The 27601-nt window shown below is 45.5% G+C and overlaps 5 non-coding genes across 5 annotated transcripts; all 5 read left to right on the forward strand.

The window, feature by feature from the left end:
* Nucleotides 1-16111: 16111 nt before the first annotated feature.
* On the forward strand, nt 16112-16185 carry Trnai-aau. The gene has a single exon. It is a non-coding gene; the product is annotated as a tRNA-Ile (tRNA).
* A 71-nt stretch (nt 16186-16256) lies between these two features.
* On the forward strand, nt 16257-16330 carry Trnav-aac. Its single transcript has one exon. It is a non-coding gene; the product is annotated as a tRNA-Val (tRNA).
* Nucleotides 16331-16402: 72 nt separating this feature from the next.
* Trnai-aau lies at nt 16403-16476 on the forward strand. Its single transcript has one exon. It is a non-coding gene; the product is annotated as a tRNA-Ile (tRNA).
* Nucleotides 16477-16548: 72 nt separating this feature from the next.
* On the forward strand, nt 16549-16622 carry Trnai-aau. The gene has a single exon. It is a non-coding gene; the product is annotated as a tRNA-Ile (tRNA).
* Nucleotides 16623-26770: 10148 nt separating this feature from the next.
* Nucleotides 26771-26844, forward strand: Trnai-aau. Its single transcript has one exon. It is a non-coding gene; the product is annotated as a tRNA-Ile (tRNA).
* The last annotated feature ends 757 nt before the right edge of the window (nt 26845-27601 follow it).

The following is a 27601-nucleotide window of genomic DNA, read 5'->3' on the forward strand; positions in this document are numbered from 1 at the left end:
CACCCGCGTGTTTAATGTAAAGGTTATCATACACATTAAAAAGACTGTCGTTTCAAAAGTGACAGTAACTCGTTGAAATTATAGAGTAGTGTGAGCTGGATTTTTTTTTTTTAAATTTGCCTGTAATGCAGAGCAAATACGCAGTGTTGAAGCAGAGTAGATGTGTGAAGGAAAAACGAGCATGTGTACTAAAGAAAGAACCGCTACGTAACGTGAAAAATGTCAGCAACTATCTTGCCATTGTGGTAAGAGTTCAGTGGCTCTGCACATGCTTATGGCAGCCTGTGAATGTAGGATGCTCCCCTTATGGTATCATCCAGTGGCAAAGCCAGGGGGGGGGGGCTTATCTTCGCCCCCCCCCTCCCCAAATCCGGCGGGCCCTAGAATATACACACAAATTTCGACACCACCCCGCCCCCCCCCCCCCCCGCTCCCCAAGTCATAAATATCCCAGCCACCTGAAACCCCCTCCACCCTCACCCACTTAAAAGTTCCTGGCTACGCCACTACTATCAACAGCACTCAATTGATAGTCAACATAATCAAGATAAGCGAAATTTTCTTTATATTATGCAGCATATAGGCAGTGTTTCTGTTTTTATATGCGTGCAGGCAAAGCACACACTGTAGGAAACACCTGTGTGAAGCCTGCGTCCACAATGCAGTCCCCGTCAAACGTTCGAAGCGTTAACGAATTCCACAAATTAAGTTTTCAACGAAACGCATTAGGTTTGCAAAACGCTGGCAAACTTACGTTGCGTTTTACATCATTCACCTTTGTCGTCCGATGAATCAGCAGTCAGCACTACACAAACCTCAATGAGCTAGTGGTTTGTTTTCTTGCCGTTGGGGCGATCGCTGGCGGTCGTGGTGGAGGCACAATTCTTTCTCAGTCCGTTGGCTGCTTCCTCCGTGCTCGCGGAAACGTGGTTTCCTTTGTGTAAAAGGGAGGTTTTGAATCTTGATGCATGGCAACGCTGAATGAAGGTATATTACTGTCTTCATAATCTCAGCAAGGCTACCGTACCAGCCACAACACCGCCACCACTTTCAAGCTTCATAACACCGGCACAAATAGAAGCCAAGTCTTGCATCTCGCCAAGTGTTATATCGGAGACGTTAAACGCCAGCTCACTGTGCTCTTCGACCCGGTCCTGCCGCCGAATGGGCTCATCCAACAGCACGAAAGCATTCGTGTGCGCGTTGACCGAGTGACAGATCGCACGTCAAACCCCAGCCGCGGTCGATCCGACGAGCTTCGCGGGCATATTCTTTCGAGTTTAACTCGCCAAGGGTACGGTTGTCGAGTTAAGACAATGCAAATAGTCCCGTGCATTCTTGTTCTTACGTCATTTTGTCGTCACAACCCGAACTCAAAAAATGACTGTTAGCGGCAAACAGACGCTTTCTAGTTTCACGAACGTTTCCATGGCAAAGAGCGTTGAATCGTCACGCGCAATGAAGCCAAGGGGATAGCGAGGTACCTATGTAGGGACGTGTAAAAATGTAAAAACCGTTTTCTTTTTTTTTTTTCTTTTTTTTGCACGAGCTTTTTTGCAGATATAAAAATAAGTAACAAAGACTGCCCGAGATTATGCGGTCGCGTCCATTTCTTCAGCGCCGAAAGAGAAGAGCATGGCTTATGGGGACTACCGTCGTAATCACTGCGGTGAGCAAAGCGAGCAAAGCATTATTAAAACTGCACGAAGAAACTTTCCTGCATCATCCACAGCATGTTCACAACCGGTGCACTCTGCGTCGATCTCATGACTAGTCATATATTACCACAAAGTCGTCGTCAGCTCTGTATCCATTTGGAGTCTCCTTCACAGGCGAACAGGAAATTTCATTTGCAGCTTATGTTCACGGCGGTTCCACAAAGGATGGTCGGTGTCGCAGCGTACCTTCACATAATATTTTCTTCCCGTAATGCCATCCATATCGTGCAGAAACAGGGAAAGCAACCACGCAAGCGAGACACAAACACCACAAGGTCGTTACCGCGGTTTTCGCCATGTTTGTTTTCAAAGACCGTAGCGAAATACTTCGAGAAAAAAAGCTGAGATATCTTAGCTAAATTTACTTTGCGTCATAATTATTGAAATAATCTTTCGTATTTTATAAAAGGATAATATTATTTTTCTCTGTTTCCTTCCATTTTCCGGAAGGTAGCCTTTTCTCCGTTATTCGCTCGTTCTAAGTCCCGGAGGAATGGAAGAAGATAACAAAAAGAACAGATGGAAATGCTGGGATTTCTTCGCCCCAACTGGGTGGACACGTCACCGCGACGTAGGGCATCTTCAGATTCTAGCTGACCGCGTGCGTGAACCCGAACGTTGGGGCGGAGCCTCAAACAAGAATCTTTCTAGTTTGAGGCTCTGCCCCTTCTTTCTCGATACGTCACAACTCGAAAGGTTCCGTTTGCGACCAGAATAGCACCCCTGGTTGACGCTACTACGCAGAGATGGCACCATGCACGCTCGGACTTGGTGGATCTGCTTTCGGCGGTCCATGTCAAATAAGCTTTGACATTTTTGCCTTATGTAGTGCCCACTGATCTCCACTATAGGACGCCGGATGGCGGATTGAGCGGACAGGTATGAAGCCACCGGAAGTAAGCGGCTTGTCCCGGAAGTAAGCGCTGGAAAGGCTTTTTAACTTTTTCGAGTGCTGGATCGAACAGCGTTCAGGGCGCTAGATTTTTTCTTGTCGTCCAATCAGAGCCTGCTCGTTGCGGAGTAACAGCGCAAGCGTACACGAGAAGTCTCCTGAGCAGCCATTCAATGGGAAAATTTTTTTATTCTAGTGTGTCAAGTCTGCGTATATCCCACGTTCAAATGCCTTATACTCAGGGTTTAATTCACCACGAGAGTTATCGAAACCCAATCAAACAGACAAAACAGCATGGACCCAAATTATCGACTGAATGCACTAGTAAACGCAGCATACACCCTAGCAATGACGCCCATGCCGGATTGACTGCCACGTGACGCGCGGGAACTTAAATATCGGATTCAGACGGCGCTTGTATGACTGGGGAGCGCTTGTTATTCCCCCTCCCCCCCCCCCCCCCTCCTTGCGTTCACGCCGGTTTGCGGCGACAGTATGCGGCTGCTAATTAGAAAACTATTACCACACTTGCCGCCCCGCCGCCCCCTCCCCGCTAAAAGCCGCTTCACGGCGTCCAGCCGGCAACCGAAGCCCCGTTGTCCCCATGCACCTGCGGAAAGGGAGTCCCATACCATTTTGTTCAGCGAAGTTTCGTGGGCACCATTCGTTTTTTTGTTTGTTTTTTAGTGTTAATCGTAAAAAAAGAAATGCCGTAAATATCGCCAAATGCGTCGACGAAACAAAATTCTAAAAAAAGAAAATAAGAAAAGTGAGCCCACGTTGTGGATCGAACCTGGGTCCGATGTGTATGAGGCAGACATCTTACCACTAACCTAGGCTACCACTTTTTTTTTTCTTTATTGCGTAAGAAATGAGACAAGGCTACTCACGTTGCAGTGCTCTCAGTTACTCGTGCCGCAGCCGCCGTGTCTTTTCTAGCCGATGACTAAAATCCTCGCATTTGAAGAGGATAAAAAATACTACACCATTCGGGTACATTTTCAGACGCTTGATACACACTTGGGACTTGTTGCACAAGTATACGAAAATTCGCATGAACTTTTTTTGGATCTACATTTACATGTCGGACAGACATTTGCGTTTTCCAAATGCTGAATGACCCAAGCAACATAAACATGTCGTAAGAGGCCTTATCCCTCGATTCTACAGTCAAAAACCGTATCGCATACGTGGGCTAAAAAAAGTTCCCTTTTTAATGAACGCTGGAGAACGTCCCAGAAAAATAACGCATCCCAGTAAAAAATTGTATACATGATCTACGTTTTCTGGCTTTCTGCAGAGTAAGCAGTCCACTACCCACGGTACGAATATACCCTTTTCTTCGAGCCACACTTTGACGGGAAGGGTGGCGCTGTGGAGTTTGGAAAAGAAAGACTTTGCAGCGGCGGGCACGCAGATCTTCTTTACGAGCACAAGAACGTTTTCACCAATACCGCTCTGGTACACGCTTCTATAGAGTGGTAATGCAAAAATACAGTCAACAAAATCCCGCGCGAATGCTTTCCTACTAACACCTGTAAGAAAACCTACCCTGCTACTTCGAAAACTCGTTGTAACCGCTGCCTTTGTGGACGGCGGCAGCGGCTATCTCCGACAGCAGCCAGTCCGGCGTGAGCGCCGTTGCTATAGTGTGTATCGCCTGCGCTTTAACAATATGCGGCTTACATAACAGCTGTGCGCCATCCAGCCCCCTATAGTGGAGATCAGTGGTTGGGCCAGCTGGTAGGAGCTGCGTCATCCAGATGGTTTTGGTCGGTTTCCTCCCTGTGCATAAAAAGCAAGGTTTTTTCGTTATTTTTTTTCATTTCAGGATTTTTTTTTAAATCCTACAAATATAGAACTTTATTATATTAATTGCAAAGCCAAAAGAAACCTATGTAAAAAGTTGTATTTCAGTCAGTGGGTTCGATTATTTACTGTGTTTATAAGCATAAATAGCGCTTGGGTGTAGCCTATAGGTGATGCTGCCCTGACCTCAGTGAAAAATGCAAGTCCTTGAATCCGTGTAGCCGAAAACACGTAATTTTTTTTCCAAACTTTTATTGCCACCCAATCAGTATGAATCGAATCATTCGTAAATATGAAAAGTTATGAAATGCATCGGTTAGGCTGTTAAGTGTGTGTTTCTATTTTACTGTCTTCGTGCTCTAAAAGATACGTGCGTCGTTTTTCCAAAGGGACCCCAGATCTGGAAGGCTCCCTGGCATCAAGAGGACATGTCCCGTCTGTGCGTGAGCTCGGGCTGCCGCTGGCTGAAAGGCTACCTTAGGTCCGGTGGCGGTGAGGCGCAGCCCTGCGAGGATTTCTACGGCCATGTGTGCGGACGACGCCACAGGACGATATACCAGGACGGCCTAGCTGCGCTCATGAATGCCATGGAATCGTCGCTCCGAAAGGAAGCCGCGGTCAACCAGGCTCCGCATGCTGCCCTCTTCGCCAGGTGCCTCCGAGGAAAGCCAGCCTTGTGGAGAAGCGTACCTACGCAGTGAGTCGCAGATTTTAATTTCCTCCTTCGCAGAACCCACCGGGGACGGTCATCCAAAGCCGATTACCTCAGTGTTGCGGCGCTGAGGCAAAGGCCATGTCGACGCGAATGTCCAATCTCGCCGTACTTTTGTTTCATTATGGACATTTAAAAAAAACTCCTCTTTGCATGCGTATCCGTGGATTTTTCATATGTGTCAACAAAACCTCTACGCTCGCACCGCCGCACACCCGCACGTATAAAAGATGCGAAGTAAACAACCAAAATAAAGCGTTTACGAACGCGCGTGTAAGATGCCATTTTTTTATGGTTTTGCTTTAGTACAGTTACTGCTACTGACTCCGGCACGCGCAATGTGTGGAACACCATTTACTCCATTCTCGTTGATGCTTGGGTAAATTAGCAATAGGCCTATTCAGTAGATTAGTTATCAATAGGCACCATAGTCAAGATCGGTAGACTTTCAGGTAGATAATAGAGGTTTCTTAAATATTTGCCGTTGTGCGACCCGCGTCGGCCATGTCTACGCTCGCACCGCCCTTTTTTTTGTCGTAGTTCCAAGCGCTTGCGTATCTAGTTTCCTGTCCTTCCGCTCTCCCGAGGCGGCGTTCCCGTCGCGCGTGCCTAGTTTTCTCCGGCTTCTCGAGGCGGCTCTAGTCGTCCACGTGAAATAATGACCATCGATCAGGACAAAAATAAATGTTTGTGCGTACCTTTCGTTACCATGACAAACGATCAAGACAATAAATATATTTGTTCCTTTGTTCGAAATTTTATGTCTGTGTCGAGTCCTAAACAGCTTCGCTGGACACCAACCTTCACAGAGTCGAATGGCTCATGATTTTTTTTGCAACTCTTTCGTGAGTGTTGGTAGCATGGGAAACAAAAGGCAGATCGAACCTATTCTACATGAAGAAGCCAATCTGTTGTGGCAGGCGGAGGAAGGGCTTATTAAAATCGGAGGAAAGCTGGGGTGCCCTGCACTTGTAATTCACAAAAATACCCCCCTCCCCCTCCCAGACGGCTCTTGTTACCCAAAAGAAACCCATTGCCCGCAGATGTCTACACACACATCCCACGCTTCTGATTTTGATGGTCGGAGAAGATAAATTCTCCGATAGAAGCGAATTCACACTTGCGACTCGCAGTGGTCCAAAATACAGTTGCTACGTAAACGTGAGCTCACTCGAGCTTGCATGCTACAGTTGAGTAACCGGCAAGTCAAAAGTGACACTGTATTGATACCAGACCCAGTTTATTATTTACACAGATAGGGGTGGCACCTGTTATGAAGAAATTGTTACATACCAAGAAAATTGATAAAAGTCTCCACAGAGACCTCCATGTCAGCCACCACGGACGTATTCATTGCATCCCCCGCAAAATAAAATAAAAAAGCTAAATACCGGCACACCAGATGCAATCATGTGCGACGCGTCCCTTCCGAGCTGTCGCTGATTGGCTCAGCCACCCGATGACTCGGCAACCAAGCTGAAAAGTCGGTTAGCTAGGGAATCCTCAAAACCTGTCGCGTTTCGGCAGCGACTGTTAATCGAGGCCCGAAAAGCGTTCGGAATATACAAAAATACATTTTGGAGCAACGAAAAAAAAAAAAAAAAAACAATACGAGCGCAAGCATACTCTTTATTCTTATTAATTTCCGTGCGAACACTATCCTAAACTTCGTGTGTTCTCTGTCTAACTAAACTACAGTGCCCTTTGCACTCTTACCTCCGCACACCAGGCAACATCGGTGAATTCCCATGATTTCGGGATAATGAGTGATTTCGCAAATAAAAAGCCCTTGTAAACGGCACTACGTCATTTGCTTCGCGAAGAATGTGATATGTATTTTTAAATCTAATTTTAAACACGCGCAGAAATCAAAACCGAAACTTCGGCTCCGTCCGGCAACATTGCCCTTGAGCCGCCAAGAACATGGCTATCACGTGGTACGAGATGCCACGTGATTCTCTACGCGCCGACAGGCAGAATTTGGGCAGGCGTGTGCCAGGCGCAAGTGTCGTCCGCACCGCACTCTTCACCATGTTTTGGTGTCCACGACATTGGACGACGTCTGAACAACCGCGGCGTAAGTCCGCGCACGTAGTACCCGTAGCGTGGACGAAAATCCAACAGACAATTATCGCAGACGGTGATTTGACTACGTCGTCTCACCGTCTGCGACACGCACAGCGCCTTGTCTGTGTGTATACTGTTCTACTCCTCCGTCGTTTTGTTTACGCTGTATTCTCGTCCCAATGCATCGCCAACTCGCCCAGATTTCTACGCTTCAACATCGGTTGCGACGCGAAAGACAGCGGTAACGGCGCGACCACGGTGGGGCGGCCAGACGGCTCCAAACAAGCGCGCTCCGTAGGCGCACCGAGAGGAAACGTTGCTGACGTCACCGGTTAGGCTTGCTCGGAGAAGTAAAAACAAGCAAAGGGGACAATGGCAATGACGTTTCGCTCGACGTTGCTACGCCCACGCCTTGACTGCGCTGTTGTGTCCGCCTCAATTCGCCCGCTCGAGTCAGCCGATTTCGGCAACTTGCCCAGTTGCAAAGTTTGCCGAACCGTTTAAGACACGTTTGAGAAAGAACAACGTCGTAATATTTGACGTATGGTCTTACTAGAGCCCTGCATTGCTTTTCAAAAACAAAAATGAAGCGGAGTTGCTCTTGAACATCCACGGCAAAACATTAATAAATTGCGAAGGCAATATCAATCTTAAAAAGTCAAGTTGACCCCAATAATGGGGTTAGAATAAGTCAAACTTCTAAATAGATAACCAAGCTACTACGACCCAATGCATCTTTGTATATTTTTTCTCAATTTGTTTTTAAAATTGAGGATAGTTTCGTGCATAAATCGGTGTATAAGCGAGACCCTGGGATTACAGGCGGCCTATACAAATTACACGTGGGCTGGACAAGAATGACAATAATAATTCCTGCAGAAGGAGAGCAAGAGGAAAAAACGACAAACAGAAATCTCCGGACACAACTGAGCGCGCAATTGAAGACAATCCGCAATGTTTGTTGGGTCATGACTTCATTCGCCCACCGCGCGGCGTCCGTTCGCACACTCTGGCAGACAGATCTGCTCTGTCGGCGTCTCGCGTTAAAGCATCTACGTTTACCTTCCGCGTTTCGAGCACACTGTTAGCAGACGGCGTCATCTACGGCATCACTCGGAGTCTTCGACACTGATCGTAGCAGCGATGTTATCAAAATTGCTAGAACCTGATCACTTTGACTTCGACCGGCTTGAGCCCAGCTCCAGCGACCACAACGAGATCGTCACGGGCGAAGTCGGCGTCACCCACGACGATCGCGCAGGTGCGTGCAGGATGAAAGGTCAAAGGGCAAGGGGACGAGAGAAAGAGTATACGATGGAGTAGCCGAAAATCGCGAGAGAGTGCGATCGTACCGTGGCAAGGCAAGCAGGGAGGCGCCTAGAATGAAAGTGCGTTCAACTAATACGATGATCACGTGATTTATGCGCACTACGGTGTGAGAAACTTGGGCAGTGTCGCCTGGTTGCCAGACGAAAATGATCAACATTTGTAAATTGAATATTCGGATTCCTAGACCTCTAAAAATAGCAAAACTTGGTGTAAATACTAAGTAAACTGTGAGCATTATATTTCAAGAATAATCTACCTGTATAATTTTCATGTCCTTACCCCAGTTCAGTTAATTTTCAATTAAACTTAACTGACTCTTTTCAGTCCACGAAGAGTTGGGAGAATGTTTAGATGCGTTAATTAAAGATAATTAAACCTACGTAATAGCCAAGATACTTATCATTTACAATAAATTAAGACACCATATGGAGGCTTTTCCTCCTTATCGAGACTGGTCGCGACAACCATGATCTACTAAAATGAACACAATTTTTTTTACGTACCTTTGGTGGTAAAAAAAAATATGCGGAAAATAAAAGCAAAACTTCAATATAAAGAAAAAAACCCGGTTGCATACCGTTCGCGTTCTTGCCGTCAACAGATTTCGTCTGCGTGTCATCTGCTTTCTTTCGCTGGTCGGGTACACCTTCCGAAACTGCTCCCGACGCCATCTATCAATACGTGTGCCAAACGCGCCCCACCACTCGACCCGGTCGTCTGCGTCACCATCCGCCGTTGACCATGGCAAGTTTCTTGGCCCTATCTTTTGCAGAAAGGGAGCTGTGCTTTGCAATTTTACAAAAAAAAAAAAAAACGACTTGCGCAACACACCTTTGACGAAAATTTTGGATTGCTACGTGCAAGCGCCAATTTTTAAGACTCGTTTTAGATCCAGCCTGGTTATTTCAGTCACCGTATATATGGGTGCCAAATTTGGTTGAGATGAAACAATATTACGAACAACATTCTTGTCCCCAAACTGTGAACATGCCTTAAAATTACATCAGGAGAAAGGCGCGTTTGCATGGTACCATAGTTGTGTAGTGATAATTCTTCGCGGCGGGAAAAATAGTATTTGTTAAAAGTTTTTCGTGAACATTTAAGCTACAGAAGACTGCGATGGAGAAGAAACGGCTAGGTCCACTTGTAAACATAAACAAGATGGCGGGTGACGTCACGATTTGAAAAACCACGCACTAAAACTGGCTCGAATTTATGCCGTTCAGGACGTAAATTTAACTACTTCCCTGATCACGACCGTTATTTACACTTTTTATTAATAAAATACGAAGATCAAATATATCAAACACTATAAAAACCAATATCATTTGTTCTCCGTTTTTGAATCTCATATAAATCTCGAGATTGAAAAAGTAAACGCAAGAAACACGACCAAGATGCATTCAACTTTTCAGAAAGTTGCAATATATGATAAAAACAAACCGTAGCCTTATTTCGAAAATTTTACTGAAGGAATATGTTGCCACGTAAAAATTTCCCAATTTTTTTTTTTTTTTTTAATATCCAGCGCGCGTATGTGCGATATCCCAGAGTGGACGAGTGCTTTAGATATTACGACATGGCTGCGCCGGAAAAACAAAATTGGAGCTATTAATTTTTCTCGTATTGCTTCACTGCACTGCAACTCCACACGGTGAGCTTTTAATGATCTCAGCGGAGATCATTAAAACGAGAGAACAAACCACGACCAATGAGAAATATAGGGCAACTTTTGAATACTAAGTCAAGTTAGATACAAAAATTAACTGAAGTTATTCTAAGCGATAACCAAAAGTTCTGATAATTCGCGCAACCGTATCGTAAAAATACGAGTGTACCGACGCCGGAGCAAGTTTTGTATTGGAAAGTAAAATGGAACCATTGGAGCAATTTTGGCGCAAATTCTTCAGGATTTGGCGAAATATAACAGAATGCAACATGGTAAGCATTTTCGCGCAGCTTGACGCAAATGTTGCACTTATCACATCACAGAAAAGAGAGCGCAGTATTTGTCCATACAAATGTCGAAGACCGAATCGTAAAGAAAGAAACGCGAACATAATAAGTCGGTAAGAGCCGGTGCTTCTTAAGCTCTCCCCGGCAATAAAAGACAAGCCGTGTGCTGCGCACATGAAAGGCACTTCCACCAGCCCCCCCTCCCCAACACACACACACACGTACGCAAAAAGAACAGTATTAGGCCACTGCTGTGCAGGCGATTGTTTTGCTGCAGTTCACTCTCAGAGCAGACTGAAGGAGAAACGACGAAACCGGAAGAGATAGCCAGCTAGCTCAGTCAGTTAGAGCCTCGTGCTAATACCGCGAAAGTCACAGGTTCGATCTCTGTGCAGGCCACTATTTTGCTTCCTTTCAATGCTCCCAGCAGAGTGGAGAGCAGAGTGGAGAAGATTCGACGAAAGCGGGAAAGCCACCCGGCCTGCTAGCTCAGTTGATTAGAGCGTCGTGCTAATAACGCGAAGGTCACAACGCGAAGGCGGTGTAGCGGCAAGGCGTGTCTCCTTGCGCCGCGACGGCCAAGAACGGAAAACAAGGCACATAGTTCTTACCTTTGAATCCACTACATTGCCAGAGGCTGTGAAGGCTGGGTACCTTCACCGTAGAGTGCGGCCCTACGTGCCAAATCCTCGCAGGTGTTTTAACTGTCAGAGATTTGGTCATGGATCCCAGAACTGCCGAGGCAAAGCCACTTGTGCGAAGTGCGGTCAGGCTAACCATGAAGCAGATACATGCTCTAACGACGCCAACTGTGTCAATTGCAACAGTCCCCATCCCGCGTATTCCCGCTCTTGTAAAACTTGGAAAGATGAAAAAGCTATTCTTACCTTGAAAGTGAAGGAAAATCTTTCTTATCCAGAGGCACGCCGTCGCTTTGCGTTCTTGCAAAAAGGCGGCTTTGCAGAGGTGGTGCAGCGGGGGCCTGCACCACTGAAAGTGGCAGTGGCAACCCAGACGTCTTTTCCAGACAATGGGAAGCCACTGCAGTCCCCCACGCCCAAGCTGAAGATTCAGCTTCCTGGGCATGCACTTTCAGCAGGTCGGTCTCCCGACCATTCCAGCAAGAGTGCTAACTGCCCTGCACCTTCAGGGCAGCAGCCTCTCCGTTCTGGCGGAGAGTGTGCACAGGCTGCCCCCCCTTCTCAGGATGGGCCGGCAGCTGCAGCTGTCGTGCCCTTCCGCACTCCGCGGTCCCCTTCCAGGGAAGGAAGTTGACGCTCTCGTCCGCACTCGTCGGAGAGAGCATCCTCTTCCAAGGAGCGGCATGTCTCTTCTGTCGCTCCTACATCGAAAAAGGGACAGGAACGGGTGGAGTCGGGCAGTGCCCTGCCCAGCACACCTGCTGCCTCTTCTGCTGGATCAGGTCGTAGCCGGGGCTTGCAGCCCCGCGCTCCGAGCCAACCCAAAGCTTTACCCAAAGCCCCGTCCCAAGAGGCGGAGGCAATGGATGACAGCAGTGAGGTGTCTGCGCCAGCGTCTGATCAAGACGACATGGACTAGCAGACAGCTAAATCTAAGCATAAGAGCAAAAAACCAGTAACCCCTCCAAAGTGACGTAGGACATTCTTTTTTGCCCTGCGTGGCAAAGTCAAGGTTTTACTTTGACTTGTCCTTTACTACTTTTACTTATTTACTAATCTTTTAACTGTGTTTGAGAATAATGTCTAAATTTAATTTTATGCAGGTGAACTGCCACGGTCTTTTACGAAATATTGATGATGTCAATTTTTTTATGGACGAATTGCGTCCTATAGCTCTCTCCTTACAAGAGACACATCTTAATGATCATCATAATTCAGTGTTACGTCGCCATCAGTTTTTTAGAAAAGATCGCCCTTCATCAAATGCATCAGGTGGAGTAGCTGTGGCTGTTCAAAGTGGAGTCGCATGCTCGCAGGTTCCTCTTTGCACACCTCTTGAGGCAGTGGCTGTGCGCCTTCTTTTGGATCGCCTCATCACTGTTGTATCTATTTATATTCCACCAAACATTCCACTGCATCTTGATGATCTCCAAAGACTTGTTGCACAGCTTCCTCACCCTTTTTTACTTTTAGGAGATTTTAATGCTCACCACCCCTTATGGGGTAGCGCCCGCCAAGACTCACGTGGTGGAGTCCTTGAGCGTTTTTTATTAACATCTGGGCTGTGCCTCATGAATAAGAGAAAACCAACCTTTTTCAGTGCAGCTCACAATTCATTTACATCTATCGATCTTTCCATCTCATCCCCTTCAGTGTTTTCTTCATTTACATGGAAAGTCTCGGATAATCATTTTGGAAGTGACCACTTTCCAATCATTCTGGAGAGTCTTGTTTCAGTTCCAAGCCTTATGAAACGTACCCCTCGTTGGAAACTTGACAAGGCAGACTGGAGTCTATTCAACCTAAATGCAGAGCTTAAGCCTTGCATGTTCTTGTCCTTAACACACGATGAAGCCACCACATACATTACACAACAGATCACTAATGCCGCTTTTCGCTCCATCCCTCAAACCTCCTCTAGCATCCCCAAAAAGTGTAAACCATGGTGGAATGATGATTGTTCCAATACTAAGAATAAACAGGACAAGCCATGGGGTATATTTCGCAGATATCCAACATTCATGAATTTGATAGAGTTTCAGCGAAATAGGGCCCAAGCTCGTTGGACCAGGGAACAGGCCAAAAGGATGTCCTGGAGAGGCTACCTGTCCTCTATAAGCTGTTATGTCCCAGCAAAGGAAGTGTGGGACCGACTGCACAAGGTTGAAGGCAAATACCGATGCTTTACAGTCCCTCTTTTTCCCTCTGTAAGCTCTTTACATGACCAGGCAAATGTGTTGGGTGCTCATTTTGCAGCCGTTTCAAACTCATCTCATTACTCTCCAGCGTTTCTGAAGTTTAAAACAGATGCAGAAAAAACGAAAGTCAGCTTGGCAGGAGGAGCCTCTGCACCGTTTAATCAGCCGTTTACAATGGTTGAGCTTCAAATGGCTCTCAAACTCCGGAAGCATTCATCCCCCGGTCCTGATCGAATACATTATGAGATGCTCCGCCATTTATCGGAGGAGTCGCTCTCAGCCCTCCTGACATATTTCAATGAACTATGGAACAATGCACACTTCCCCGCCGATTGGAAGCAGGCAGAAGTAATTCCGTTACTAAAGCCTGGAAAAGATCCTTCACTTCCTACAAGTTACAGACCGATTGCACTGACTAGTTGCTTGGGTAAAACGTTTGAAAGGATGATTAATAAGCGTCTTGCTTATTTCCTGGAGCAACACAATATTTTGAATGTAAATCAATGTGGGTGCCGATCAGGACGTCCCACCATAGACCATTTAGTCCGGCTGGAGACTGTTGTACGAGAGGCGTTTGTGAATAGGCAGCATTGCGTATCTGTCTCTTTTGATTTGGAAAAGGCTTACGATACCACTTGGAGGCATGGCATCCTACGTGACTTGTTCACGTGTGGAGTACGCGGCAGATTTCTTCATTGTATAAAAAACTATCTTAGTGGACGTTTCTTCCGTGTACGGTTAGGCACGACAGTATCCAACAGCTTTCTCCAGGAGAATGGTGTTCCTCAGGGTGGAGTACTGAGTGTCACCCTCACCGCCATAAAAATTAACTCTCTTTGTCGTGTCATACCTTCCTCAGTATCATATTCATTATACGTAGATGACATTCAAATTTCTGTAGCATCATGTAATATGTCTAGTTGTGAAAGGCAGCTACAACTAGCCATAAATAAAATGACTAAATGGGCTAAAAAGAATGGTTTTAAGTTTTCTCCAGAAAAAACTATTTGTGTTCCATTTTCTTTACGGCGGGGTTTCTGGTTAGAGCCCTCTCTCATGTTAAATGGAAATACCATCGAAGTTAGAACTGAGCATAAGTTTCTGGGATTGATATTTGACAGTAAGCTTAGTTTTTTTCTCCCATCTCAAATGGCTAAAGCAGTAATGTATGCAGACATTGAATATTCTTAACGTCCTCTCACACAAGTCTTGGGGTTCTGATAGGAGGTGTCTACTTCGTTTGTACTTCTCTCTTGTACGATCGCGCCTTGATTATGGGTCTGTTGTGTTCGCGTCTGCTCGGCCGTCTGCCTTTAAAATGCTTGACCCTGTGCATCACCTTGGGTTGCGTCTTGCGACGGGTGCTTTCAGAACATCTCCTATTTTAAGCTTGTATGCTGACTCCAATGAAATGTCATTGGAAAAAAGGCGGCAGTATCTAAGTCTGGTTTATGCCTACAAGGTGTTATCAGAACCCAGCCATCCAGCCCACAATAGTATTCGAGAGTCTAAGTTTTATCGTACTTTCGAGCATAAACCAACTGTTATTCGACCCTTGAGCCTTCGTTTTGAGAGTCTCCGTCTCTCCCTTAACCTGCCACGTGAGGGTGTCCATTTCCTAGAAAGTGCATATCATACTGCCCCATGGGATATGAAAGAAATAGCTTGCAATTGGTATTTTACAAAATTTAATAAACATAATGTTTCTCCACTCATTCTACAACAGGAATTCTTAGCTCTACAAGAAAAATACAGACACTACCGCCAGTTTTATACTGACGGTGCCAAGTCCTTAATGTATGTCGGCTCAGCTGTTTATTCAAATTCGTTTACCCATGTTACTCGACTTCACAATGTCGCCAGCATTTTTACTGCCGAACTATATGGTGTTCTGGCAGCACTTGACTATATAATCAGGAACAAAGTGATGAAAGCCATTATATTTGTAGACTCTCAAAGTGTTCTTACTACAGTATGTTCTATCACACCAACTACGAATAAATTGACTCGACTTGTACGGGCCAGAGCTCAACAGGGACTCGCTGGTGGGAAGGACATTGAGTTTTGCTGGATCCCGAGCCATGTGGGCATCGCAGGCAACGAGGCTGCAGATAGACTAGCTGCTTCTTCACAGAACCTTTTACCATCGAATGTCTGCATACCTTACCAAGACCTTAAAGCGTCCGTAAAATTTTCACTCTCGCAACTTTGGCAATCTGAATGGAAGTTAGCCGATAACAATAGGCTTCATGTCATCAAGCCAGAACTTGGTGCATGGGAAACCTCGTATAATAAAAATCGTTTCCACGAAGTCCTCCTGTGCCGGCTGAGAATCGGCCATTCATTCCTAACCCATCAATACCTGCTCATAGGTGAGGAACCGCCGATATGCGAGCACTGTGGGGAAGCTTTATCTGTTCTGCATGTTCTCTTTCTTTGCCGTGGCCTTTTACAACAGTACAAGATCTTTTTCTCTGAGTTTTTCAAGTACAACATCCCATTTCACCCTGTTTTATTTCTAGGGGAGCAGCCTCTCATATCACTTGAACGTCTTTTAGCTTTCCTCAAAACTACAGGTATATTACATAAATTATAGCCAAATTCTAGTCTAGTGAATGTACTTTTACCAGTGTTTTTCAGCTTACCTAGTTTGGCGCAGTATGGCCATCGGAGCTCTTGCGCCATAAAACCCGTAAACAACAACAACAACAACAACCATTCCTTTTTTATGCTTCATTTCACTCCTCGAGCTGACTGGAGAAGACGCCACGAAAGCGAAACAGCCACCTGGCCTGCTAGCTCAGTCGGTTAGAGCGTCGTGCTAATAACGTGAAGGTCACAGGTTCGATCCCTGTGCAGGCCATTCCTTTTCTATGCTTCATTTCACTCCTCGAGCTGACTGGAGAAGACGCCACGAAAGCGGAACAGCCACCCGACCTGCTAGCTCAGTCGGTTAGAGCGTCGTGCTAACAACGCGAAGGTCACAAGTTTGATCCCTGTGCAGGCCATTCCTTTTTTTACGCTTCATTTCACTCCTCGAGCTGACTGAAGAAGACGCCACGAAAGCGGAACAGTCACCCGGCCTGCTAGCTCAGTCGGTCAGAGCGTCGTGCTAATAACGCGAAGGTCACAGGTTCGATCCCTGTGCAGGCCATTCCTTTTTTTATGCTTCATTTCACTCCTCGAGCTGACTGGAGAAGACGCCACGAAAGCGAAACAGCCACCTGGCCTGCTAGCTCAGTCGGTTAGAGCGTCGTGCTAATAACGCGAAGGTCACAGGTTCGATCCCTGTGCAGGCCATTCCTTTCTTATGCTTCATTTCACTCCTCGAGCTGACTGGAGAAGACGCCACGAAAGCGGAACAGCCACCTGGCCTGCTAGCTTAGTCGGGGATTCCACTTCCGGCCACCGTAGAGTGCGGACGCGGAATATCGAGCTCCGCTGGAGCGGCTTCAGCGGCCCCGATGGGCCGCGGTGTCAGGTCAGCTGAAGTGACTCAGGATTAATCAGTCGTTTTGCCAGCACTGCCGACCGGGTCTGTAGTCTTAAACACTGTCGTTTTGCACGCCGACATGAAGGGGCGGCCCTACCGCGTCGAAGAATTCCGGGGCGAGCTGGTTCGTCTGCGTCTGCTCCAAGAGTTTGCCGCCATCGGTGCGTACCAAATGAACCACGTCTGGGCGGTAACGTTCAAGAGCGCCGAGGGCAAAGGGAAGATGCTCGCCACGCCCGAAATCGTGGTGAAGGACCGCCGGTGCATTGTCATCGACCCCGACCACCAGGACGTTCGCGTCAAACCGCACTGGCTGCTCTTCGGCGTCGCCGACGACGACGTGAAAGCAGCCCTGGCACCATACGGAAATGTTTTAGAGGTGACCAGGGAGAGATGGCGCGACGACGGCTGCATGAACCTCGGCACTACGACGCGCACGGCAGTCGTTCGGCTAAAGGGGGGTGTCACCTGCGATAACATACCGCACCAACTTCGTGTCGCCGATGAGACTGCTCTCGTCGTGGTCCCGGGCAGAGCTCCACTCTGTCTGAGGTGCCAGAACAAAGGGCATATCCGAAAGGATTGCCGAGCCCCCAAGTGCAACGTCTGTCGGCGGGTCGGCCACGACCGCGCCCACTGCTAGCGTACGTACGAGGCGGCAGCGACCCCCGCGGGTAGCGACGAGATTTCGGAGCTGCGCATGGACGAGGCTGACGCCGAGGACGCTGTTAAGGGCTAGACCGCCAGCACCTTGCTGTCGTCGAAGCCTGAATCTGCACCCGAGACCAAGTCTGAGTCAAGTGTGAACAGTGAAGTATCCACTGCAAACGCAGAACGGCCTGCAGACCAGCAGGCTGCTTCGTCAGATGCGAAGACGGTGTCGAGCCCGGCGGCAGTCAACGAGTACGAGGGAGTCAACAAGGAGAAGGATGGCAGCGAACCTATGGGGGACGAGGGAATGCCAGGTGCCGCCACCATGAAAAGGTCGCGGGAGAACGGCGGTGTGGACCAAGACGGGACTGGCTAGGGGGAGCCGCCTTCCAAGACGGTGCCTGCTAGAACTTCGCGGATTATAGTAAAACCGAACGTTCCCGATGGCAACAGAAGGCCGTCCAAGCGACCCCCGTGAGGGTATCCCACGGGTCAGGCGACAAATAGAAGGCTTGATAAGCACCGTGCCGAATACCTGTTCTCGTATTCCTGGAATGGGTATGAAGCTTGATAGAGCCCTAAATGTGGCGACTATAAATGTTCGCGGGCTTGCTGCATCCAGGCGACAGTACCAGCTAAGTAGACTGTTTTCTGAGAAAGAGCTGGATATAAGTTGCTGTCCAGGAAACTAAAATCGAAAGTCAGGAACAGACTGACCGCATGGTGAAACCGTTTCTTTCTCTTTTTAACGTTTGTGTGGCTCACTCGGTCGGGACGTCGGGGGGTTGTTGTCTGTTTATTCTTCAGTCTATAGGTGTCGTTGAGAAAGCTGTGGTGGTCTGTGGTACAGGGCGGTTTGTATTATGTGATTTTTCGTTCTCGAACCTAGAGTGGAGGGTGATCTGCATCTATGCACCGAATCGCGAGAGTGAACGTAAAGAGTTCTTTGAACGGGTAAGCACGTATATTGAAAGTAAGAAAGTTAATATCTTACTCGCAACGGAAAGATATTCGTTAAAGAAAAAGAAACCAGTCATGTCATACGAATCGAGAACGAGAATGACCATAACAAGATAAGATAAATGGCAGGGACGTATCAGTCTTTTCAAGAGTGGGACGCGTTCGTACAGTCCGCTCTTCAGGATAAAAACGGTGTTATTGGTCTAAACTTGTTGCATGTTAATATTCGGAGCTTGAGAAAGCACTGGGATGAATTAAACGTTTATCTTGCAGATAGATTGACTGAGCTTAGCGTGATAATTCTTACTGAAGTAAATGTTGATGAAGAAACTTGTGAGATGTTCACTTTAGAGGGCTTTCATCGATATCAAGCTTGTAGACAAGGCCGTAAAGGAGGAGGTATCGTAATGTTCATAAATGATAACTATTCAACCAATCAGCTTAATATAATCATTACATAGGCAGAGTTGTTAGTGGTTGAAGTAAGTAATCCGACGGTTTCATTTACAGTTTGTGCTGTTTATCCGGCCTCCTGATTTAAATGTGGGATCATTCATTTTTGAGTTCTCGGATATGCTAAGTAATTTAAATGTGTGTAAAGCTTTATTATTAGCCGGTGACTTTAATATAGACGTGAGAAATGCTTCAAAAAGTGGCGTCAATGACTATCTTGACATGTTAGCAGGCTTTGGTATTGAAAACTTGATTGCGGACTACACTAGAGAGGAGCTTCTTGGAAACAAAATAACAAAAAGTTGCATTGATCATGTATTGGTCAGACTAGACTGCATGTCCATAGTGGCTGGTGTAGTTCGTAAAAAGCTTTCTGATCACTATTTTACTGTCTGTGTCGCAATGCTGGATAACATAGCTGCAGAAAATAAAAATGATAAAAAAGAAATAACAATATTGGACAACAAGAATGTAGATAAATTGATTTCAGCGTTCGACTGGAACTCTTTAAAGCATCTTCCTCACACTCGCATATATGAAACTATGGTTGGAGTGTTCTCTAATATATACAAAAACTCCCAGAAAACTATCAGACTGAAACAGAGAAGTGTGGGTAAAGTATGGATCAACAGTGACATACGAGAGCTGTGTCGACTCAAGGACAAACTATGGACTAGGTGTAAACAAAATCCGGGAAATCAGTCCTTAAAAGATGAATTCCGTTCAGTAAGGAACAAGTTGACAGCTAAACTCAGATTTGCAAAACGCAGTTACTATAAAGAAAAATTTAATAATACTAAAGGTAACGCTAAAGCAGCGTGGAACCTAGTAAATGAGCTAACAGGAAAAGAAACAAAAACAAGCATTGATGATACAATCGCAAAAAACTTCGGTGAATCAGCTGATTGGGTATCGTTATGTGAAACATTCAGTAATAAATTTGCAACCGATGTTGAGGAACTTAAAGCTAAAATGAACTTCCAGCAGCAAACCGGGATATCAAATCTAGCACACAACCTGGAGTCGGCATATCTGCCTTCGATGACTGAAGCAGATTTGCGTTGTATCATCAACGCTATGTCGATAAAAAAGCCGGCAGGAATTGACCAGATTCGTTTAAGAGAAATTGTACATAATTTTGATAAGCTAAAGGATGTGTTACTATCTGTTCTAAATGGCATATTCGAGACGGGGGTTATTCCAGCTGGGCTTAAAAGTGCGATTGTAAGGCCGTTATTTAAAGGAGGAAATAAAAAAGATGTAGGAAATTACAGACCCTATCGATTATGCCAGTAATCTCCCACATAATGGAGAAGCACATTGCGAACACAATAAACTCTTTCTGTGATAAATTTGATTTAATTAATAAAGCGCAGTACGGTTTTAGGAAAGGGAAAAGCACAACATCGCTTCTTGAGGATTTCACTGATGTTGTGAACGAAACTCTGGATGAAAATAACATTGGTTTAGCATTGTTTTTAGATCTGTCAAAGGCATTTGACACAATTGACCATTCAAAAATGCTTCAGAAGCTCTTTGCTTTGGGCTTGAGAGGACCTTTTTTTCAGTTCTTTAAGAGCTATTTTTCTAACAGAACTCAGAGAGTTAAGATAAAGAATTATATGAGCAAAACTGTAATGGTAAATTATGGAATACCGCAAGGACCAATATTAGCTCCCTTGTTGTTTAATATTTTTGTTAATGACCTGGGCACACTCAATTTGCAATCGAAATTATTTATGTATGCGGATGATACGGCCTTAATTCTCCCACATGAGAATTACGAAGTTGCAGTAACAATATTTCAAAATGATATAAACGTATTAATGAACTGGTTTAATGAAAATAGGATATTTGTAAACTCGAAAAAGACCAAATGTATGTGTTTTAGGAATCCACATAAGCGAGTAGTTTTGGATCGTTTTTTATGCATATGTGAACCAAAAAGGGGACCTCAAATTTATACCGAAATTAATTATGAGACCAGCGTAAAATATCTAGGGTTGCATTTTGACGAACACAAGACCTGGGAATATCACGTGGATTACATAAAAAAGAGGTTGAGAATTGTTTCTTCATACATATATCGTATTGGTACGGCAGCGAGTGCCGCTATAAAACAAAACATCTATCGTGCTCTTGGAGAATCTGTGCTCAGATATGGTATATTAGTTTATGGGTCCTGCTCAAATAACAGACTACAGACAGTAAATAAATTGACATTTAGGATAGTAAACAACATTTCATATGGGACTCAGTTTCAACAATTAGGTCTGTTTCACAAACTTGAATCATTTAACATAATGCCATTGCATGTTCTATTCAAATACATCGTTATAACAACGCATTATTTCTCTAGAACGGAATTCAAACAGCCTGTTCGTAAAAGGCCCCTCAGAAAGGCGGAAAGGTTCTATTTGCCAAGAATACACACGCTCTACGGAAAAAGACTAAGAGGTTTCTACATTCCCTGCACTTTCAATGATATACCCAAAGAACTTATGGACCTAGGGTCTCTTAAATCAGTAAAAGACAAATTTAGAACATGGTGCTTGCAAAAGTATATTTAGAACGTTTTATGTCTTCCTGTGTGCTGACCTTGATGCCTCTTGTACAGTGATTACAGTATACGTATTTAGGTATATGAAGTTTAAGCAATATCCTCCTGATCCTTATGTTTGTTGCGCTGATGATCTCTTTATATTGTATAATTCTGTACTCTGGTATATGTGCTGAATTTATGTGTTCAAATTATCAAGTATTTTAATTCAATAATGCCTGTCTCTATTGTGCGAATTGTGTCCTTTATGCTTCAGTTGCTATATAGCACTTACAGGAACTAAGATTTTGTGATGTATCAGACGTTCAGATTAGTGAATGTATATTTGAACTTTTGTCATTTGTCGTTTTGCTCTTTGCAGATGGAAGTCATTGTCCTTTCTTTTGTACTAGGCTTGAAGTTCTATTTTCTTTTTTTTTCTGATTTTGTTCAACGCGAGGAGCAGCTTTTGCTTAATTTAGTTTTGAGACTGCCGGGCCACGTCATACAAGCCTCATGGGCTTTGACGGACCCGAACTTTGTAAAACGAAAAGAAAATAACAAATTATTATTATTATTATTATTATTATTATTATTATTATTATTATTATTACTAGGCGATTTTACCTGCGTATGTGCCCCAGAGGATCGAGCAAATCTAGCACGTCTTCGCGACCAGAGCGCCTCTCTTTTAAATGTGTTAATCGCAAAAAAGTCTCAAGAAGACGTGGCTGCGTTCGGATCTAATGGTGATGTGCAATTTACGCACTTTTAGGGCCATAGTCACGCGAGACTGGACAGGGCGTATGTTTCGCTTGACATAGTTCCGTTATGTCACAACTGTATAGTTGAGCCAGTGTCATTTAGCGATCACTCGTTAGTTATTTTCACCTTGGGTAACATAGCGAAAGTGCCAAAATGGAATTGGGCGTTGTGGAAGCTTAATGCTAGTTTAATAAAAGATACCGAGTTTGTAGAAAAGTGAGGGAGTTATTCAGAAAGTTTTTCATGGATAAGCAAACAGTGGGGCGTGAAGTGGGAAAGGTTTAAGGAGGAACTTAAAATAAATGCGATAGAACGAAGTAGCTGTATTAATTATCAGAAAAAGAAGAAAGAAAACAACATGCGCCGAAAGTTGCAGGCTCTCGTAATTGAAGAAAACGCGAACCCCCGGCGAGTTTGGGCAGGAAATAAGAGAAATAAAAAAATCAGCTTGAAGCGGTCGACGCTGAAAGATATAGAGGAGCAATCGTTCGAGCACGAAGTGAAAAACTTTGGTCTAGTGAAATGCCGACTAAGCGAGCGTTAAGCGCTGAAAAACGATACGCATTGCGTAAAGAGATAAAAGAAATACAGTATAATGGCGTGAATACAAGCTATAAAACATTGACAGAGAATGCCTTTGTTGACTTTTATCGCGATCTTCTGGGGCAAAGAACACCGATAGAGAACGGATTCGAACGGGACTTTCCGTCAATGATGCCTAGGCTAGAAGAGCAGGTTCGCGAAAGCTTAGAAGGGCCGATTAGCGCCGAAGAGCTTGGGAAGGCTATCGAAGAGCTGAATGCTGGCAAGACGCCACGACCAGACGGTCTCAATAGAGAATTTTATAAAGCGTTCAAAAGAGTTGCTGTAAAGGCGCTTCGCGAGGTACTGTCTGAGGCTTATGCGAAGAATATGCTGCCGTCATCATTTTTCTAGAACGCACACGGTTCTTATTCCAAAGTCCGATGACCCGGTGAAACGTTTGTGCGTGGCATCATACAGACCAACTACATTAACCAATGTAGATTATAAAATATATATGAAAGTTTTGGCTCGACGTCTACAATGTGTTATCAAAGATATTGTAGGGCGGCACCAGACGTGCGGCATAAAAGGCCGTACTATTTGCACCAATGTACACGTCGCTAGGAGTGTTCTCGAATGCTGCGACGCCTTTTTTTTGCGTAATTCTTTGGGTATTGTGGAAGAAACAGTGATTGTTTGTGAATCAGGTCGCTTGATTGGTTGTGATTTTTCTTTTTCGGGGTTGCAGTGGCGAGCGATCTGCGTTTATGCGCCAAACCGGGAAAGTGATAGGGGAATGTTTTTTGAACGCGTTGAATTTTACCTAAACTGTGAAAGATTTGTTATTTTTTTGGGTGATTTTGACTGCGTCTGCGCAATAGAAGACAGGGCGCGACAGCTGCCGCTTCGGGACCAGAGTGCTTTATTTTTGAACTCGTTAGTGCAGGAGTGCAATTTAGAGGACGTCGGGTTTGTTTTGTCGAAGGCAGGTTTTCCCCAGTTTACACACTCCCAGCGCGAGAGTCACGCGAGGCTAGATAGAGCGTATACTCCGCAGCCCTGGTTCCCCTGTGCAAGAATTACGAAGTGAAACACGTTTCTTTCAGTGATCATAGCCTGGTAATGTTTTCAATCGGATCGAAGGAAACAAAATCGCAGTTCAACTGGGAATTGTGGAAATTTAATGATAAGCTACTGAGAGATGAGATTTGTATGGACGGGGTAAAACAAAGCATTGAGCAATTGCTGGAGGCTGAGTCGGGAAACTTTGTTGAACTGTGGGAGCACTTTAGACGAAGTCAAAACTAGCGCGATTGAAAGATCGTGTATCTTACGCCGCCAGGAAAAGCAAAAAGAAAAAGAGCTAAAGCGTCAGTTAGATTTCCTTTTAAGCGTTGAATGTGCACAACCCGGAAAGTTTACGAGAGAAATAAAAGAAGTAAAAAGTAAACTTGAGCTTATCGATGTCGAAAAATATAGAGGAGCCGTGATAAGAGCCCGCGCCGAACATCTGTGGTTGGGTGAAACGCCGACGAAGCGTTCACTTGGGGACGAGAAAAAATATGCGACGCAATATGAAATTAAAAAAAAAAATAGAGCATGGGGCCGTGGTGACCCGCGATAAAAAGACCATCGAACGCGCCTTCGTGGAATATTACCAAGATATTTTGGGTCGCCGCAGACACGTGGAAGAAGGATTTGCCAGTGTCCTTTTGCCACTCATGCCAAAATTAGATGACGAAATTGAAGCCGGCCTTGAGGCACCGATTAGCCTGAGTGAAATATAGAAGGCTATCGACAAAACTAACTCCAGGGAGATTGCCCGGTCCCGACGGCTTAGGTGCCGCCTTCTACAAGGCTTTCAAAGCTGATGTGGCCGAGGTCCTGCACCGCACGATAACGGAGGCGTACGATAGAAAAGCAGTGCCTCCATCCTTCCGGAAAACGCATATAGTATTAATCCCAAAAGTGATGATCCCGCGAAACTGTTGTCTTTTAAGTCCTACCGTCCTATTAGCCTAACAAACGTTGGCTATAAAATCGTCATGAAGGTCTTAGCGCGAAGGCTGCAAGGTGTACTACAGTCTATCGTCGGGCCCCACTAAACATGTGGCATCAAGGGGCGAACGATTGCAACTAACATACACGTAGCAAGAAGTACCTTGGAATGTCGTGACGCTTTCGAAGGTCACGTAGCCATGTTGCAGCTTGATTTGGAAAAGGCGTTCGATAGAGTAGCACACGACGTCCTCTTTTGTATTTTAGAGCACGTGAACGTTGGGTCTTTATTGTTGGAATGGGTTAAAATTTCCTACGCGGAGTGTTTTGCGAGTTTGATTGTTAATAAGAAAGTTACTGAAAGTTTTCAAGTCCCCTCCTCGGTACAGCAAGGGTGCCCATTATCTCCATTGTTGTTTGCTCTCTATTTAGAGCCTTTTTGTTTAAAACTTCTTTTCAATGAAAGAACACGCGGTTTGAGGCTGTTGTCAAGCGAAGTCAAGGTAATTTCGTACGCAGACGACATTGCTGTCTTCTGCGACACAGAAAGTGTTTGCGAGGTAGTCGAAGCACTTAATTTTTTGTAAATTTTCGGGCAGTGTTATCAATCGGGATAAATGCTTGGGCTACTTACATGGTAGCTGGGAAAGTACATCAGCTGTTTGTGAAAGAATTACTCGCTCTTGTTTGCCGGGCAGGTACTTAGGAGTGCCGCTTGAACACCACCGCGATTCTACTGACTACTGGAGGGAAGAAGTGGAGAGGGCTCGGGATAAAACGGCAAAGTGGGGGGGTCTAAATCTTTCAATGTTTGCCCGCTCCACAGTTTGTAATTTGTTTATCGTGGCTAAAGTCTGGTACGTGCTCCAGGCTTTGTGTATGTCTAGAGTCAGCGTTCAAAAGTTTCACCGAGTGTTCGCGATTTTTGTGTGGGGGTTGGTGTGGGAGCGCAAAGGTCGTACAAATTTGTTCCGCTCTGTGAAAAGTGGCGGGCTAGGTCTGGCTCATCTGTTTCTCCGGCAAGTGGTGTCAAGATTTATGTTCCTGCTGGATCAGGGGGATCCTTTTCTGCGGACTGTGTTACAAGTTAGGCTGTGTAATGCATTATCTGAGTTTGTTGTGTCCTCGAGTGATGTCAGATGTACGCGGGTTCGAGGTTTTCTGCGCGAAGTGATTTTGGCTTTCCATTTTCGCAAGGTTCAATTTTCGTTGGAGTACTTAAGCGAAGTTACACGAAAGCGCCTGTACAAAGACTTAGTCGAGGTGGTCTTCCCCGTGCCCTTGTATCAGTCTCTTTTCTGTGAGGGCCCGGGCCAGGATGTCATCAAAAGGGTTAAACGGATGCCAGTAAGGTCAGCCGTCAAGTCTTTCTTTTTTCAGCTGCACACCGGCACGCTTCCCGTTAAGCCCTGGGTTGAAGAAAAAAGCATTTTTGTCCCTTGGTCGATTAACTTCCTCTTGTGCCGGAAACCCGAGACTATCGATCATATTTTCTTGGATTGCTGGGATACGGTATTCCACTGGGATATTATGCAGCGTACTTTAAAAAAGTCTCTCCCAGTGTCATCCTATGGCATCCGTTTTCTTCTCGTAGAAAGTGAAGGGGGTGGTCCCTACGACATGTTGATGGCCTTGGCCCCGCACAGTATGTGGAAATCGAGGATGACTGTGCGACATGCTGATGTCGATGCTCGCAACGTGCGGGATTACTTCATCGAGCATATTGTTCGCTTAAGAGAATTGTATAAATCACAGAGTGAGCAGCCTGACTGGATGCCGGTGTTAGACAGTCTTGTCGCCCTGAGAGTTTTTAAACCATGTGCGCCGGCTAGGTCGTGCCGAATGCTTTTAACCTTCCAATTTTTGTGCGATTTTTTAAATACGTTTATGTGCCAAGCCGGCAATAAAGAAAAAAAAAGGCCTGCTAGCTCAGTCGGTTAGAGCGTCTTGCTAATAACACGAGGGTCACTGGTTCGATATTTGTGCAGGCCAGTCCTTTTTTTATGCTTCATTTCACTCCTGAAGCTGACTGGGGAAGACGCCACGAAATCGAAAGAGCCACTGGGCCTGCTAGCTCAGTCGGTTAGAGCGTCGTGCTAATAACGCGAAGGTCACAGGTTCGATCCCTGTGCAGCCCATTCCTTTTTTATGCTTCATTTCACTCCTCGAGCTAACTGGAGAAGACGCCACGAAAGTGGAACAGCCACACGGTTGAAGAACGGCCGTGACGTCCAGTACAGCCATGTTTCAAGGGCCCAAACACGCCCGTTTTGATCGGGCGTACATGTCGTTAGATTTGTCTCCCTCATTTTTTTAACATCGCGTGCACCCTGTTTTTTTTTTAGCGATCAGTGTCTAGTTAGTTGTTGCACGGGTAGTAAAAGTGAAAATAGAAGAGCATTTTGGCTGGAATCACTGTGAATTAACGCGAAACTTTTAAAGGACGGTGTTTTTACGGCCCAAGTGCAGGCCGTGATCGAAAACGTGGGGAACGGGAAGCAATTAGAGTATGGCACGCAATGGGAGCTTGCTAAAAAAGAAATATAAAATGACAGCATTTGAGTTGGCAAGTGATATTAAACGCGATGAACAAAAGAACGAGATGTTTATGCGCAATCATTTGCAGAAGCTTCTTAAGCGTCTGCAAAGAAGCGTCTGGTAATACATTGAGGCAAATGGCAAGTTTCAGCATGCCGCGAGAAACGGTCAATTGCGACAATCACCCAGCGGTTGTCTGAGAATAATTTTGAAAACGAACCAAGCAAGTTAATGCCGACTCGCTCAAATATATCGTGATATGGTGGCAGAGATTGAAGGAGACCGGCTGACGGCTGGGTAGGCTTTTTCCGCCGCTGACATTTGATGCAGGATGTGACGTATTTGAAGACATCACTA

This window comes from Ixodes scapularis, unplaced genomic scaffold (assembly GCF_016920785.2).
Source record: "Ixodes scapularis isolate PalLabHiFi unplaced genomic scaffold, ASM1692078v2 PGA_scaffold4__175_contigs__length_147842914, whole genome shotgun sequence".
NCBI classification, from domain to species: Eukaryota; Metazoa; Arthropoda; class Arachnida; order Ixodida; family Ixodidae; genus Ixodes; species Ixodes scapularis.